Genomic DNA, 14,245 nt, shown 5'->3' with positions numbered 1-14,245 from the left:
TGAACAGCCGTGCTTTACCAAGACGTGGTGATTATTGTTGCCCTGAGGCACGTTTATTGAGTTACGCATATTCAGTCTGCCTGACTGTTATGTCAGTGTTATGCTCTTCTCTTCCTTATTGGGAGGGAATCTCTTTCTCTCACGCATACACACACACAAACACACACACACACACACACACACACACACACACACACACACACACAGGAAGCTGCAACTTAATTGACTTGGTTGAGATATGACTAAGGCAGCGTGCAGCGATCCAAGCCTCACACGTGCGCTCTTATCTTCCGAGGCTCCTGTGAACTTTGTGCCGCGGCCGAGCTCGTGAGTCAGGGATGTCACTGCCTCCGTCTGCTCGGGGCCTCGGGCCCCTGCTGTAGATGCCGTATAAACGTGCACCGCAGGACGCCGCACCCATACGCGGGGGTCGCCGCTTACGAGTAGCCTCAAAGTATCAAGTGGGAAAGTGTACCGGCTTCAGTGTGTTCAATGCGTGGGGATGTTTGGCGCATTGCAGTTCCTCTATTCCCCAGAAAAAATAGCTACAAATAGATTTTTTTTTAAGAAATACTATGTTTTGTCGTGACTTTTCCTTCGGTTTATTGGAAGCTTGATAACTGACTGGCTTATCAAGCAGCCGTCCATGTTGCACAACTTCCCAGGCAAGTTATCAATATAAACATCTAACAAAACAACAGTTTGCTGCAGCTTCTGGAGTACTGCAGCTAGTGAGCTAGACTAAAGTTATCTTATTTCTACAGCAGATGGAATATTTGCCCCGCCTGGTCTTGATGTACGGTGTAAATCGATAGTAGATGAAGGCAATATATGAAGGGGGAAATATACTGTAATATTGACAGTCACCTTCAAAAATGTCATGGATGTAGTTTACAGCATATATTGACAGCTGCACTCAGTTAATGAACTTTACAGGTTTCCCCACCTCTTTTTATGTTTTTACTTTGATGTCGGGAATAAGACCCCCCTCCACACACACACACACACACACACACACACACACACACACACACACACACACACACACACCTGTGGAGGGTTTTTACCAGTAGTTATTTGTTTCCTGGCTCCCTGATAGCAGGGACTTTGACAGGATGGAGCTACTCTTTGCATCTGCTGCCATCTCATGGCGGCAGATGCAAAGAGTAAGTAAATTGAACGTCTGCTCTTTTGATGTGCTGCACATGTCACTGTAACACCTGCATTACAAAAGCAGTCTGCTGGCAGTTCGCGTCATCTTTTCGTTATTCCATTTGCAAGTTTAATTTGCAATCTTCCTCCATGCTGGAACCACGTAAGCCATCAATCGCTTCTCGGCAACCGAAAGCTGTATTTCATTTTTTTTTGAAGATTGATGACGAATGAAACATGATACGGCACGATGAAGGCTTTGCACTTCTCTTCCTCCGCGTGTTTGTCATCTCTCTTCCCTCAGAGAAGTGAGAGGAGAATTCGGGTGACTGCATGAAGCATGCTCTCCTTTTCAATTTAAGTCAATTCAACGTTCACTTGATCAAAACTACTGTTCTGCGTGGCGGACACTGGTGGTTTATCCCAGCTTCCTTTTTTAAACTAAAACAACCACCACACAGGATTTGTATATCAAACAGTGCAGGAGCAGAGAAAGCTGCACGTTGGAGCCGTTAAAAAAGGTCCAGTTTGAAGCGGCAAAGACATGTTGGTGCACTAGGGGGCGCAACTGCTCCAACACTGACTGCAGGGATGTAGCTCCACTAGCTGATTTCCTCCTCCTCCTCCTCTTCATCCATGGGTCTGGAGAGTTCAAACCTGTGCTCAGCCCTCGATCTGCTCCTCTCTGGGGTCAGACTCATCAGGACGACGCCACAGAACATTTTCATTCGAATATATACTGTATTTACATGAAAAACAACTGCAACTCTGAGCAAAAATATGCTGCCACAGAGATTGTTTAATGATGTTTTGTTTGTATCTGCACTGTTAAAAAGAAGCAATTGGGGGTTGGAAAGGAGGTAGGGGAGAGGGGGGCACAATGGAAGGAGGGCGGCGGCTCATGCACATTCATATTTAATCCGTCATTTGAGCTGCTGTTGCATCGGCTCTCGTCATCCCGGCGACTGAGCTGAGTAGCCGGCGTGGAGTCCGGTGCTGCTGCTGGGGTTTGTTTTGCCAAGGACAGCGCCGCCATCACGACCCAGTGGGTCATGTGGGGGGTTACAATATCTAGGTTATGGTAATATAATCTATTTCACCCATGATCGCACCTACTGTATATCCAGAAGGCTGCGGCGACGGGATAACCGTGTGTGCGTTTGCGTGTGCTCAGTGGCTTGCTAAGTAGGTGTATGGATGGGGGGGTTCAGTGACCCATCTGGTGTGTGTGTGTGTAGCTTCCCTACTCCCAGCCCTGTCCATCTCCAGATTAAGAGGCCCGGGATTCTTACCCCGTCCCATCACAGCACACACACACACACACCTCCTCCTCCTCAGGACAGACGGCCTCATGGGAGAGACACAGGGTGAGGTCTCCATTAGCCTGAGATGTGAGGCTCATGGTGTTACATTTTTGCAGAAATCTGGAAGCTAAAAGCGATGGTGTCAGCTGTGGATTTGGAAAGTGGGAGGGGGCTTAAAGTGTTAAAGGGTACGGGGTTAGTCTCAGCCCCCATGGGGTGAAAATGTGTATCCATTTGGAAATACATTCACTCCGAATCATTGGATATACTTTTGCAGCTACTGTATATATGTCATCAGTGTTTTTTTTTTATCATGGAGCCATAACCCAGATATCTCCCCCCATCCCCCATATATGAGGCCCTTTATATTGGCCAATGAGATATCTGGCCATGTATATATCCATCTGCTTTACCTCTGTCCATCCTTCAATGCACTCCGCTGTCCCCAATTCGCCCCTCCAGTCATCCATGTACACAGACTTCTCCTGAGGCGTTGACCCACTGGGGTCTTTGTGTGAATCCAGGCCACACCCAGCGCAGAGGACCCCGTTCTGTCTCCTCGGCCACGCCAAGCAGCGCCAAAGCCCCCCCCACCCCTGCCTCTCCCCGCCACGGACACTGTTCGGCACCCAAACATTGGTGTCGTGTGCACACTCAACAGGGCGGACATGACGGATCGTCTTCAAACAATAAGACACGGATACATTCATTTTACAAGCCAAGCAAGAAAAAGGAGCGGCCCCCGAGTGACAAGCCGTATGCAGCCTCTCGTCCCGCTTTCAGCACCAATTACCTTCTCTGACAGTGACGCATTTTGCGTTTTGACAAGCCGGCTGTCTCACGGACGATATCGGCGAGGAGGCTCGTTTGCATCAGAGCCGTGGGGCTTTATGATCGAACTGTAAACGTCCAAAATGCTCTCCCTTTAATGGAAAGCATGCCCTATGAAGTAGGGTGTGGGAGGCAGCGTCTAAAAGCCATTAACGGCCAGGTTTCCGCTGAATCCTAAATGAGTACGCGTTGAGAATAATGCGTCCAGAAGTGCACCAGTGTTTGAAATAATTGTTGATCAAACTGGACGGGAGGAGAATGGGGGCTGGTGTCAAACTGTGCCTTTTGACGTTCACTCTTTTTTAAAGAACCCGAGCAGTATGTGTCGTTTCTCCACCTGTTTATTCGCCCCCGTCCTTGGGGGTCGTTTGGTGATGACGTTTTAATTTCCTCAAGTGTCTACTCCCATTATCACTAGAATTAAGCTATAATCCATTGTATGGTAAATTGAAGAAATTGGATCGTGGATTTAGGACGCACCTTATTTATGAGCTGATTGCGCCCCGTGGCAAGCCGCATTTCTCATTTAAAAGAAAAAAGAGAGAGAAAAAAAAAGATTATGGTCCCCCTAATTGATAAGATAAACAGGCCATCATGGGTCTACTTCGCGAAACCTCGCTAACTGAATTGATGTCCTTCCTCCCTGTCGCGCAACACTAATCCATCTCCCGCTCTCTTACTGCGCCGCGCGCAACCAGGCGACGTCGTTATCACACCCGTTCAATTACGACGCGTTCCCCGGGCTAAATAATGACGTGTGCTCCAAGCAGGGGAAACGTCGAGCCCCGCCTTCGGACCGGATGCTAGAGTGAGCCTATTAAAGTTACATTATTCTGGACTCGCTATGGTGATGTAACTGGGGATAAATGGGAGTGTTGGGAGAGAGCTACTGGCATTGAAATCCATTAACGGGAGGGGAGAGGAGGCCGAGAGCTGCTGCCGGGAAGGCGATGGGGAGGCGGGAGCTGAGGTAGATCGGCCTAATTGGCACTTTTGACCATCTTGTCACACACCTGCTTAATTGGCTTGCCGAGAGGTCGCGGGGAACATAAGCAGGGGCTCGGCCTCATGCCTGCAAATGTGTGAGAATCGTGTATGTAGACGGCGGCGGTGGCGGAAGGGTGGAGGATGGTGGTGGTGGTGGGGGGGAGTGGGGGGGGGGGGGGGGGTCGAGGGAGCTCAGAGTGCATCTTTCCGAGAAACAGAGCGTTAGCTCATCAGCATAAAGCATTAAACATTTACACTGACCTACAAAGGCTGACAGCCGCCGCAACACAACTCTTCAGTCACACCCATCACTTCTCTTTCCTCTGGTTCATCTCCTTCCCCATGCTCCCATCCAGCACTTCCACTCTCACAAACACACGCACGCACACACTCAGGCACATCGGCTCTGTTTTCTTTGGCTGATAATGAGGACTCGGCAGGGGGAAAACTAGAGCAATTGGTGCTCCGGATGGGGAGCGAGGGACGGTGAGCTGTGTGCTCTCTTGTTAGAGTAAGAGGAGCTCTTTAGGTTTCCAAACAAGTAGCGAACCTGATGCTCCTCATGCGCTCTCGCCTCAATCGACACACTCCACAGGGTTTGGTGACCCGTGCTTTTTTTATTTTTGGCATCGTGCCCTTCTGATATGGGCCGCCTCCTCTTTGCCAACAGCCGGGGATATTTTAGAATATTTGTTTTGGTCTCATTAGTTTGGGTTCCTGAGGAGTGAAGGCCTAAATGCTCCATTCCAAGGCTTTTTAACCTCCTGTCAAGAATAATTACTATGGAAGGGTGGGAGGGGAGAGGGGGGGGGGGTTCACCGTTGGTGTAAAAGTTATGATTGTCTTTAAACTGGCGCCGTGACTCCCAGAAAAATATTCCCATGTAGATGCAGCAGCTGCAGCTTGTACTCATGCGGCTCCGTGGTTTTTCAGGGAAACAAATGAACGAGACGCGGGCTGTTTATCATGATCGACTGCAGATGTCTCTTCGTGGCCAGTGCACTCTGCTGTGGAAACGGTTTGGGCAGTGAAAGGGGGAAGAAAAAAACAACTGGGATAGAAAGGATGGGGCGGCGCGTGGGGGGTGAGAGTCTCTCTTGGTCTGTCTCTCTCATTCTATTTCTTTTTCGGTCCGTCGATGGTCTGTAATAGACGTGGTGAAAATTGATTTCCAGGTGAATGATTTCACGCGCCCCTCGGCCTCCGGGAGACGATGACACGTCCTCGCCTCCCTACGCTCTCCGTTCCTGCGTCACTCTCGGGCCGTGCTTTTTTTTCTTTCTTTCCAAGAAGCGCCTTAATTGTCCGCTTCAATATTCGGCAGCGTTTCTGTGACTCTTTCACCCCGTCGGGTCTCTACCTCGAGCACTATACCTGTCTATTAGGCGGCTGATTCGCCGATCGATAAGATGGAAAGCGATGTTAGGAAACAGCCAGAGCTGGAATCACCGGCGGAGGAGAAGGATATGAAAGGGCAGCGGCCAAATCATTTCTCTTTCTTTTTACCTCAGCAGCGGGCTCGGGCCCTTTCCACCTACAAATCATGGGCCCCGTTAATCCCCCTTCAAAATCTTGTCCCTCTGGGTAAATGGCAGCGCGATTCTCTTCATGAGTTTTTTAGAAAAGAAAACCGCCACAAGGAAACACACATGCACATAAACACACACACACACACACACACACACACACACACACACACACTCAGCCCTGTGAGAGCGGCTTTATCAACGGGTGTCAGGATCTTTACTTGAGGGGGGGTTTGTTTTGCTTTATTTCTTCTTCACGGAGCCAAAGCAGAAACTAAAAGGCTACAGTGTGCTTTATCGACAACGACAGGTAGCGGCGGTCGATGAGTCAACGTTATTGACCCGGGGATGGGGGACGAAGCGAAGATAAACTCTGCTAAAGGGATGATCAAGCTTACTCCTAAGGTTTGTCTTGCATCATCAGCTATTTGTAGCCAAATCCTGCTTTGAGCCAAGGTCAGACATCTGGACTTTTACAGTTACAGGGCTCAATGCTATTCCAAATATATATATATATATATATATATATATATATATATATATATATATATATATATATGAAGAGAGAGAGAGAGAGAGAGAGAAATGACACATAGTAAGTCATATTATTTGAAGCTCTCAAACCAGTACCAACCTAGAGTGATGATCGAGGGCGCCCATATGATCTCTGTCTGAAGTGCTTGCATTTCCTGTAAAACCTGAATCGGTGCGTTTACAGTGCACATCGAAAGACGAGTAATTTGTAGTCATGGTTCTTCGTGCTTTTCCTAGCAGCTAAGCCACCGCTCACCGTTAAAAAGTCCTGGAGAAAAGAAAAAAAAAACCCTGGATATTATCCAGAGGCCTCCAAGTGCGATACTTCTCAGGGAGGAAGTACTGTACACGGGCTGGTGATGTGCTACTCTGACTCCGAGCCAGAGCTCATCCAGCTGCGCCTCACCTGCTGGGCCTCATCCAGAGGTTGAAGCCGACAGGCAGCCAGCCAGGCGAGCAGGCTGTCTTACGCAAGATGAGCGGGGGGGGGAGGGAGGTGGAGGAGGAGACATCCCTGACTCCTAAATCTCAACCACGAAGAAGCCGAGGAGCCTGACACCACAACTCTCAGACCTGCCAGCGCAGCGTGCGCCGTACGACGATGCAGACACACAATTCGACCTACACACACACAAACACACAGCTCTCCTCGGCAGACAGCGGGGTCTTGAGGGTTACGCTGCTCAATTTCTCTCCCTCTTCTCGCTCGCCGGTTCTTCCACTATCTTGGCAGGAGCTGCTCACGCCTCTCCATACCAGCCATTACCCTCTCGCCGTCGCTCCCTCGCACTCACCTTTTCAACTCCTCGCTGTCATTCCAGCTCCCCCGAGTCTTCTTCTTCTCTCTCTTTCTCTCTCTGTTCATTCAAGCTCTTAACATCTAATCCCTCTTTTTTTAAAATTCTTTCTTACTGAACCTGATTCTTTGTATTATCTCTCCGACTCTCCCCTCACACCTCTCTTCTCGCACACTTCTCCTCCCCCCTGGTTGACGCGGTCGGTCTATTCCATCCACCTGTCCTGCTCTAACCTCCCCCTCTCTCCATCCACCGCTCGGCTCTTTCAACTTCGCTCTAATTTGCCTCCTACTCTGAGTTCGGCCTGGCTCCTTCTCCTTCTCCCTTGAGATGTGATTGCCTGCATAGTGTGAGATTGTGTGTGTGTATGTGTGTGGAGAAGTTTGATTGTGTGTGCTGTGTCTGTGATAGAAAGTGTGCATAGTTCAACATGTGTGTGGGCTGTTGCAGAGACAGACAGAAAATGTGAATCGGTACAGTTATAGTTCAGATGCGTGTGTGTGTGTGTGTGTGTGTGTGTGTGTGTGTGTGCGTGTGTGTGTGTGCGGTTGGATCATCCACTCTCCTCTCCCCTTGTAATGAAGCAGATTGCATTAGCTTTAGCAGGACGTGGGTCCCACGGGATCTTGATAGAAGTAAGCCACAGGTTTACCCCCCCCCCCCTCCCCTCCTCTCCACACACACTCACACACACACACACACACACACACACACACACACACACACACACACACACACACACACTCTGCCCCACCCTCAGGGCACCTCACCAACTAGCAAAATCATTTATCACGCAGTAATGGCTCTGATGATCTCTCTCTCTCTCTCTCTCTCTCTCTCTCGCTCTCTCTGTCTGTCTCTCTCTCTCCACTTAAGGGGTTTGCCCTAGATTCTTCATCACGGGGAATCTACAGCCCCACAGCAACGACACACACAGCGTGTGCGCATGTTTTAACCATCTTAAAGCCGTGACACAAAATGAAAAACAGACTTCACTTTTCCCTGTTTTGAAACCCGTGCGAAAGCAAAAGGTGAACGCTAAGTGGGTTGCTCCGCTGTTTGTCAAAGCACAACAGTTTGGATAACCAGTGAATCGTGAACACCGAGAGACGAGATCATCAGGTGCAAATCTGGAGACTGTGAAAGAGGAACAGCATCGCCACCGAGCGGCTCAGTAGGCTCGTGAACACGTGTTGCGTTTGTTTTTCATGCACATATTATGTCATTTTTTTATTAAGGGTTATGTGAGGGACGAATTCCTGGTCGGGGCCGGAGCCTTCCAGGAGATTTTTATTTCCCTGCTCCATGATGTTGTACATTGAACGTCTCTGTTTGGGACCTAGACTAAATAATCACCACTGTTGAAATCGTAGTCATGAACACTATCGACGCATTTGCACGCGTCGGACCGACGCTTTGGGTCTGTGTGGCGAGAACTGAAGGAACGTGGAGAGGTGACATTAGCCGTAATAGCCACTGAGGCCGAGCAAAAAACAATGAGAACGGACGGGCAGTCTTCAAAACGATGCACGTAAAAGACGGGGAAATGGGAATTTAAGGATTACCACTGAAGTGAAATCCTGTCTGGCACATGGCAGTGGGCAAGTGTTCCCTCTTCAGGAAGCAGCACTCGCCGGTGTGAGATCCTTATTTTCTCTCTCATCCTGGTACCCTTTCACTATAAAGCTTCACACACCAGCCTGATCAGTAAACATGAAGCGTTCCCTAATCCTCGATAGTCAAAAAAAACCTGTTTCTCCTCTCTCTGACATTTGTTGGCTACCGCTATGTAATTATTGCACAGCGCTGCTTAAAAAAAAACCCCAATATGAACACATTGTGAAATCTAAATTCACAGCGTTCATACTTCTCCAGCCTACGAGTCTGAAATTCTCTTTTTCTGAGGCAGTCAGACAGTTGTTCTGGCTGTGCTGTATTCCTCGCGAGGGATCAGCCCAGACAAGCAGCGTGCCTCTCATCCCTCGTGGCAAAAATTGGCTTTGTACGTTTCATCCCGACTGGATTTGAAGAACGTTCCGAATTCAACTCGGCGAATACTGCACAACTTGCTCTGGTACGATGGCGCTGTTGGTCTGCGAGGGGGGGGGGGGGATCTGCTGTAGTTGGCGCGGCGGCGTGGATCTCTCGACAGCCGAGAAGGCGAGCCTCTATTGAGCGCTCGTTTGTTGCTGCCGAGACATACGATCGGGCCTCGGGGTCCCGTGAGGGGGAGTGAGAGACACCGGGCCCTGCAAGGGCTCGCAAGGGTCAGACGGCACAAGATCTGGATTTGATCAAGAAATGAGGTGGAGGGGTGGTGCGGAGGGGGTGGGGAGGTCGAGGGGGGGGGTTGTAGGTGGAAACCTGAGAGGGGTGCTGGGGCTGAGGGACTAAGAAGGAGCTGATTGGAGAAGAGAGAAAAGAATTAAAAAAAACATGCTCGCTCCCCCCCGCACCAACCTCTTCTTCTTTGGATGCAGGCCGTGTCGTGTCCTGGCCCGTGTGCTACGCCAGGCCAGCAATTGCCAGTGTGTTCTCATTCAGGAAATGTGGTGGCATGCGAAAGGGAGGAATGAAAGGGAGAGGTAAAAGTGACAGAATGCAAATGGCCTGCAGGTGTCGGAGTGGAAGCCAAACCAAATGAATGGCGGATGAGGTGTTTCTGCTCGCTTTATAGAAGCACGGTGACAGAAGTGACCCAAATTGTCTAAAGCACTGCTGCAAATTGCTGCGAGTGAAGCCTCACTCCCACCTCCCCTGTCTTCACTGTATCCCCGAGTCTCTTTTCTTTCTCTCTCTCTCTCTCCCTCTATCACCGCCAATCTTTTTTCCCCATCTCTTTCAGCGCTCCCTCCCTTCCCCCCTCGACACCGGAATGGCTTTCAAAAATGAAATCTCACAAATCGGCATTTCTTTTTTCTCATAGCACGGGCATGGGTTTTTTCTCTCTCTCTCTCTCTCTCTCTCTCTCTCTCTCTCTCTCTCTCTCTCTCTCTCTTTCTGCATACGAGGTGTTACCGTAGCAACGGGGCAATAATTCTTCCCCCTGCTGTCTCCGTGCAGATCGTGTGAATTTGGCACGACATGTGAGACTTTGGACGGGAGGTTCGCTCGCTGTACCTATATGCTCGTAGACTGATGCAACCGCTTTGGTGGCAAGTAGCGAGGGGGGGCGGGGTGCCGCTGGGTGCACATGGTAGGCGGGTGTGTGGTGCCGCGAGGAAGCGCCGAGATGCGTGTGTTTGATTCCCCTCACCGTAACACCCGGTCGGAGTCCAACCCGGTTCCCCAGCGATACTCTTCCCAAGGCTGCGGGCGGATCCATCCTGACCCGGTGTCCGTTTACCTTGACGCGCCTCAGGACGCCTCCCAATGCCTCTCTCGGTCCGCCGCCGTTGTTCCTCTTCATTCAACCACGTTTATCAGTTTGCCGCCCAGATGAATAATGCAAGAGGGCGCCTCATTGCCTCGGCAACACGCCAAGCTCATTATTGTTCGTCGCATTTGCTGGCGAAAACCAAACCAACCCAAGTCCACCTCTCTCTCTCTCTCTCTCTCTCTCTCTCTCTCTCTCTCGCTCTCTCCACGCCACCCTCGCCACTTCTGGATGACAGGCGAGTCGACACATCGGCACACTCATAACTGATGACGATTGAGAAGGACAGCCGTGAGAGAGAAGGACGTGTAGAAACTCACACACACACACACAGACGGACGCACAGATACTGAATGTCCACTTCTATTGATTCACACCAGAGACATGCTCATGTGTGCTTTTGGTTTCGTGGTCATCCATCCATCCAATCTATACCCGCTCATTCAGACCCAGGGGAACGTGGGGCCTCTGAACCGAAAAGACACGGACATCCCCGAGCCTGCTCACAGACCAACGCAAGCACATGGGATAGCGATCTCTACCACGAACACTCGGTGGAGAACGTTCAGTTTGACCTCACGTTGTTCTCAGTGGGAACTTCATTGACCTCTTTGGCTGCTGTGCCAACGATGTAGCCCACTTAAGCCCCTCTGTTTCTGAACTCTTAAAACCCGGACCGGCGCGAGAAGGCGACTTCAATTTCCCAAAATATTCTTTCCCTCGTCTGCTCTGCTCCGCGAGGATGCACTGCGCAACCTTTGCCAGCTCCAGTTAGAAGCAATAATTGAGGCCAATCACCGAGGGGAAGATTGAGAAGGGGTTTCTCGGCATCAGAGAGAATGATACTTTATTGATCCCTGTGGAGAAATTCTCCTTTTTTTTCTTCTCCTCGTGTCTCCTTCAAGATGGAGGTCAGAAGATCAGCCTCAGCCACCGGACAGCAGCACCCAGGAGCGAGGTCTCGCTCAAGGACACTGTCAAAGCGGGAGTTTGGTTATTTCAGCTAATCAGCTGTCTCGGCGAGTGAGCTAAATGACTTCTCGTCTGTGAGCAGTTAAAAGCGAGGTCAGGAAACATCAGTGAGCTCTTGCATATCTGTGCCGCTGCCTGCTGGTGCTTTTTTACATTTTTTTTTTATCCCAGTCTGAAACTTTCTTTTGATGAAGGCATTATAAAACATTGAACCGTCCGGTTTCCCACCTTCGCATGTATTTTAACCCCGCAGCACCTTGTGGCATTTGAAGGGAGAGATGTATCCGTCCGTCTCTGTATTTTGTATTGTGTGTGAATGCCAAGTCATTATGCTTATCTTGTGTCCATGTGTGTGTTCGGGAGTCTCCGAGCACCGTGTGGCTGGAGAGGATGCAGCTAAAACCTGGTTGTTTGACAGACAGCTGGTCTCAGGGTTTTATGTATTGTTGTCTGTTAGCCGGCTGACAAGTCCGTCAACGGTTCTTTGGCGGTTTGATTTCTGCTCTCCACGGCCGGTAAGGGCTCTCTTTCCTAGCTTTGGTTTCCCTCTTGAGTGCAAACCACCTGAGACAGCGCTGGCCTCGCTAACTCGCGGGTTCAGGAGACACGGCAGCGCCGGCCAAGAGGAGGAGAATCCGGTTCACTCTCCCATTCCCCACCAGCGAAACGTCGAATATGGCGGTCACGGTCGGCGCTTTGTTTTGAGTTAGGACCACAACGGCATGTTCAATGTGTGGCTAAAAAGCTACTGATGCCAAAATAATTGTTTTCTAAATACATTATGGTTTAAAAATGGTTTAAAAGTAGAAAATTAAGTTCTGATACTATATATATTTGATACTATGTACTATATGTATATATCTGTTGAATGACAATCTTTGGATAAACCAACCATTATTTGGTTTAAATGATCATATATTTAAAAAACTATTTAATAGATTTATTCGTATCGAACCTAAAGATAATTTAAGTTACATTGATGGCAACTCGTAGGTTTTTATTCACATCAGTTGTCCCCAAAATGACACAGCATCATTCAAGTGAGTCCAGGACAGAAGGAAATAAGGTCCACAGTAAGGAGCGACGTCCACATCGGGTGGCGGTCGGGGGTGGATGAATGGGTTCAGGCAAAACATCAGAAATGTAAAAACAAAAATGGGAGACAACTATTTGCTGAGTCAACACTGTTTTCTTCAAAAGTTTGCCCACGATACTTCAATAACCCCAACCGTGTGATGGAACCATGACCAACGATGATCTCAAACCACAATCTCGCCCGAAAGCGGTCGTGTTGTTTCCTGAGAAAACACTTTCGTTCCAGTGGTCGTGCTCAAACCTGATTGATTTGACTTCGGCGCTCATTTTGCTCGTATGCACGTTCAAATCAGTCACCAGTTGTCTCCAGCAACTGATTGAACATTTCATTGGCACCTTGTTGCGAATAGTAAGTGCTCTTTGTTTGCATTCACACACAAACTTTCTTCCTCCTATCAAACCCTCCGAAACGCAGGATGCATTCTAATACCTGGTGCTAAGCGGGTCACTCATTTTCCTGACTGATTGCAGACGGAAAACAGCTATTTCGTCATTTAGGCAGCGTATTTTCATTACTCTTTCCTGCTTCCACTGTCTGACTGCACTCTTTCACCAAAGGGAACAAGAATTATTTACTCAAATGAAAAAAGAGCACGGAAGCTGTCTTGTTTGAGAGAATAACTTGAGCACACGCCGTCTGATTAGGCATATAAATAATTTATAGACGTTTCATTTATGTGCTGCGTCTCAACGAGGAGGGTATCGCTCGCCAATTAATCTTCCCTCTCTGCCCTCTATCCGGGAGGATCCCGATCCATGTGGAAGCCGCCAGTGACGGGGCCGAGAGAGGAGGAAAAAGCAAAGTGAAGAGAAGAGCGTGGGTTCATTACTGTAAATGCAAATGAAAGGGTCCCTCTGCATAATAGCTTGTCACTGTCAGCTTTGAAGTGGGAAGCCCATCAGGTAAACCCGCCTGGGCACAGTGTGAATATCTCACGGCGATGTATGTTGATCCGTCGTCGTGCGGACAAACAAAGGAAGCGGATACAATAATTATATGTTCAGAAAAAGAAGAAAAAAGGCACGAGGTATTGATGTCGAACACAAGGGATTTGCTGTATGGAGGAACGCAGGGGCCTTTGATGGAGCTGGAATCTCAAATAGTCGATTTCTAGTTCAAGTCAATGCACAATGTTCCGCTTCAGACAGGCTGCTCATTAAATAACTGAAACCTTTTATTCGCAAGAAATGTAAAAAAAAAAAAAAAGAAAGAAAGAAGAAGAAAAATAACTTTCTGTCTTGGCATCGTTCCTCATCTGTGTGCGGCGGCACGTCCCCGTGGCTGTGGCATTATTCCGTATCTCTTGACTTCTTTCTCCTCTACATTAGTGTTAACGTACTGAAGGGTGATACTTAGGGCTCCTGCTTATCTCTCTGTGTACCTTCGTGTCTGCCTCGAGCTGGCGATCATGTCAACATTTTGTGATAGGTGCCAATAGAATAGCCGAGATTATTACCAAAGCAAACCTTTGTCAGCGGCCTACGGCTTGTTCGGACTGAACACGGAGGATTTGTTTTACAGGTGGGGGCTCCGTATGACGCCTGGCTTAAAGTGGACTTAATTTAATTAGATATGTTTTTATATTACCTGTATTTGGCACGTAGCCTGAGGCTTGATGACTCCAATTAATACATGTAGGGAGAGTCAAGAACTAGAAACTCCGGTTTTAA

At 48.9% G+C, this 14,245-nt stretch overlaps 1 protein-coding gene across 7 annotated transcripts in view; it reads left to right on the top strand.

Moving 5' to 3' along the window:
- agrn (agrin) overlaps positions 1 to 14,245 on the top strand; it is a 221,128-nt gene that overhangs the window by 63,355 nt on the left and 143,528 nt on the right. The window lies entirely within an intron of this gene.

Source organism: Clinocottus analis, unplaced genomic scaffold, assembly GCF_023055335.1.
Source record: "Clinocottus analis isolate CAN_PGR_092001 unplaced genomic scaffold, fCliAna1.0.p SCAF_4, whole genome shotgun sequence".
NCBI classification, from domain to species: domain Eukaryota; kingdom Metazoa; phylum Chordata; class Actinopteri; order Perciformes; family Cottidae; genus Clinocottus; species Clinocottus analis.
Note: the sequence above shows the minus strand (reverse complement) of the source record. Positions and strands in the feature narration are given on the sequence as shown.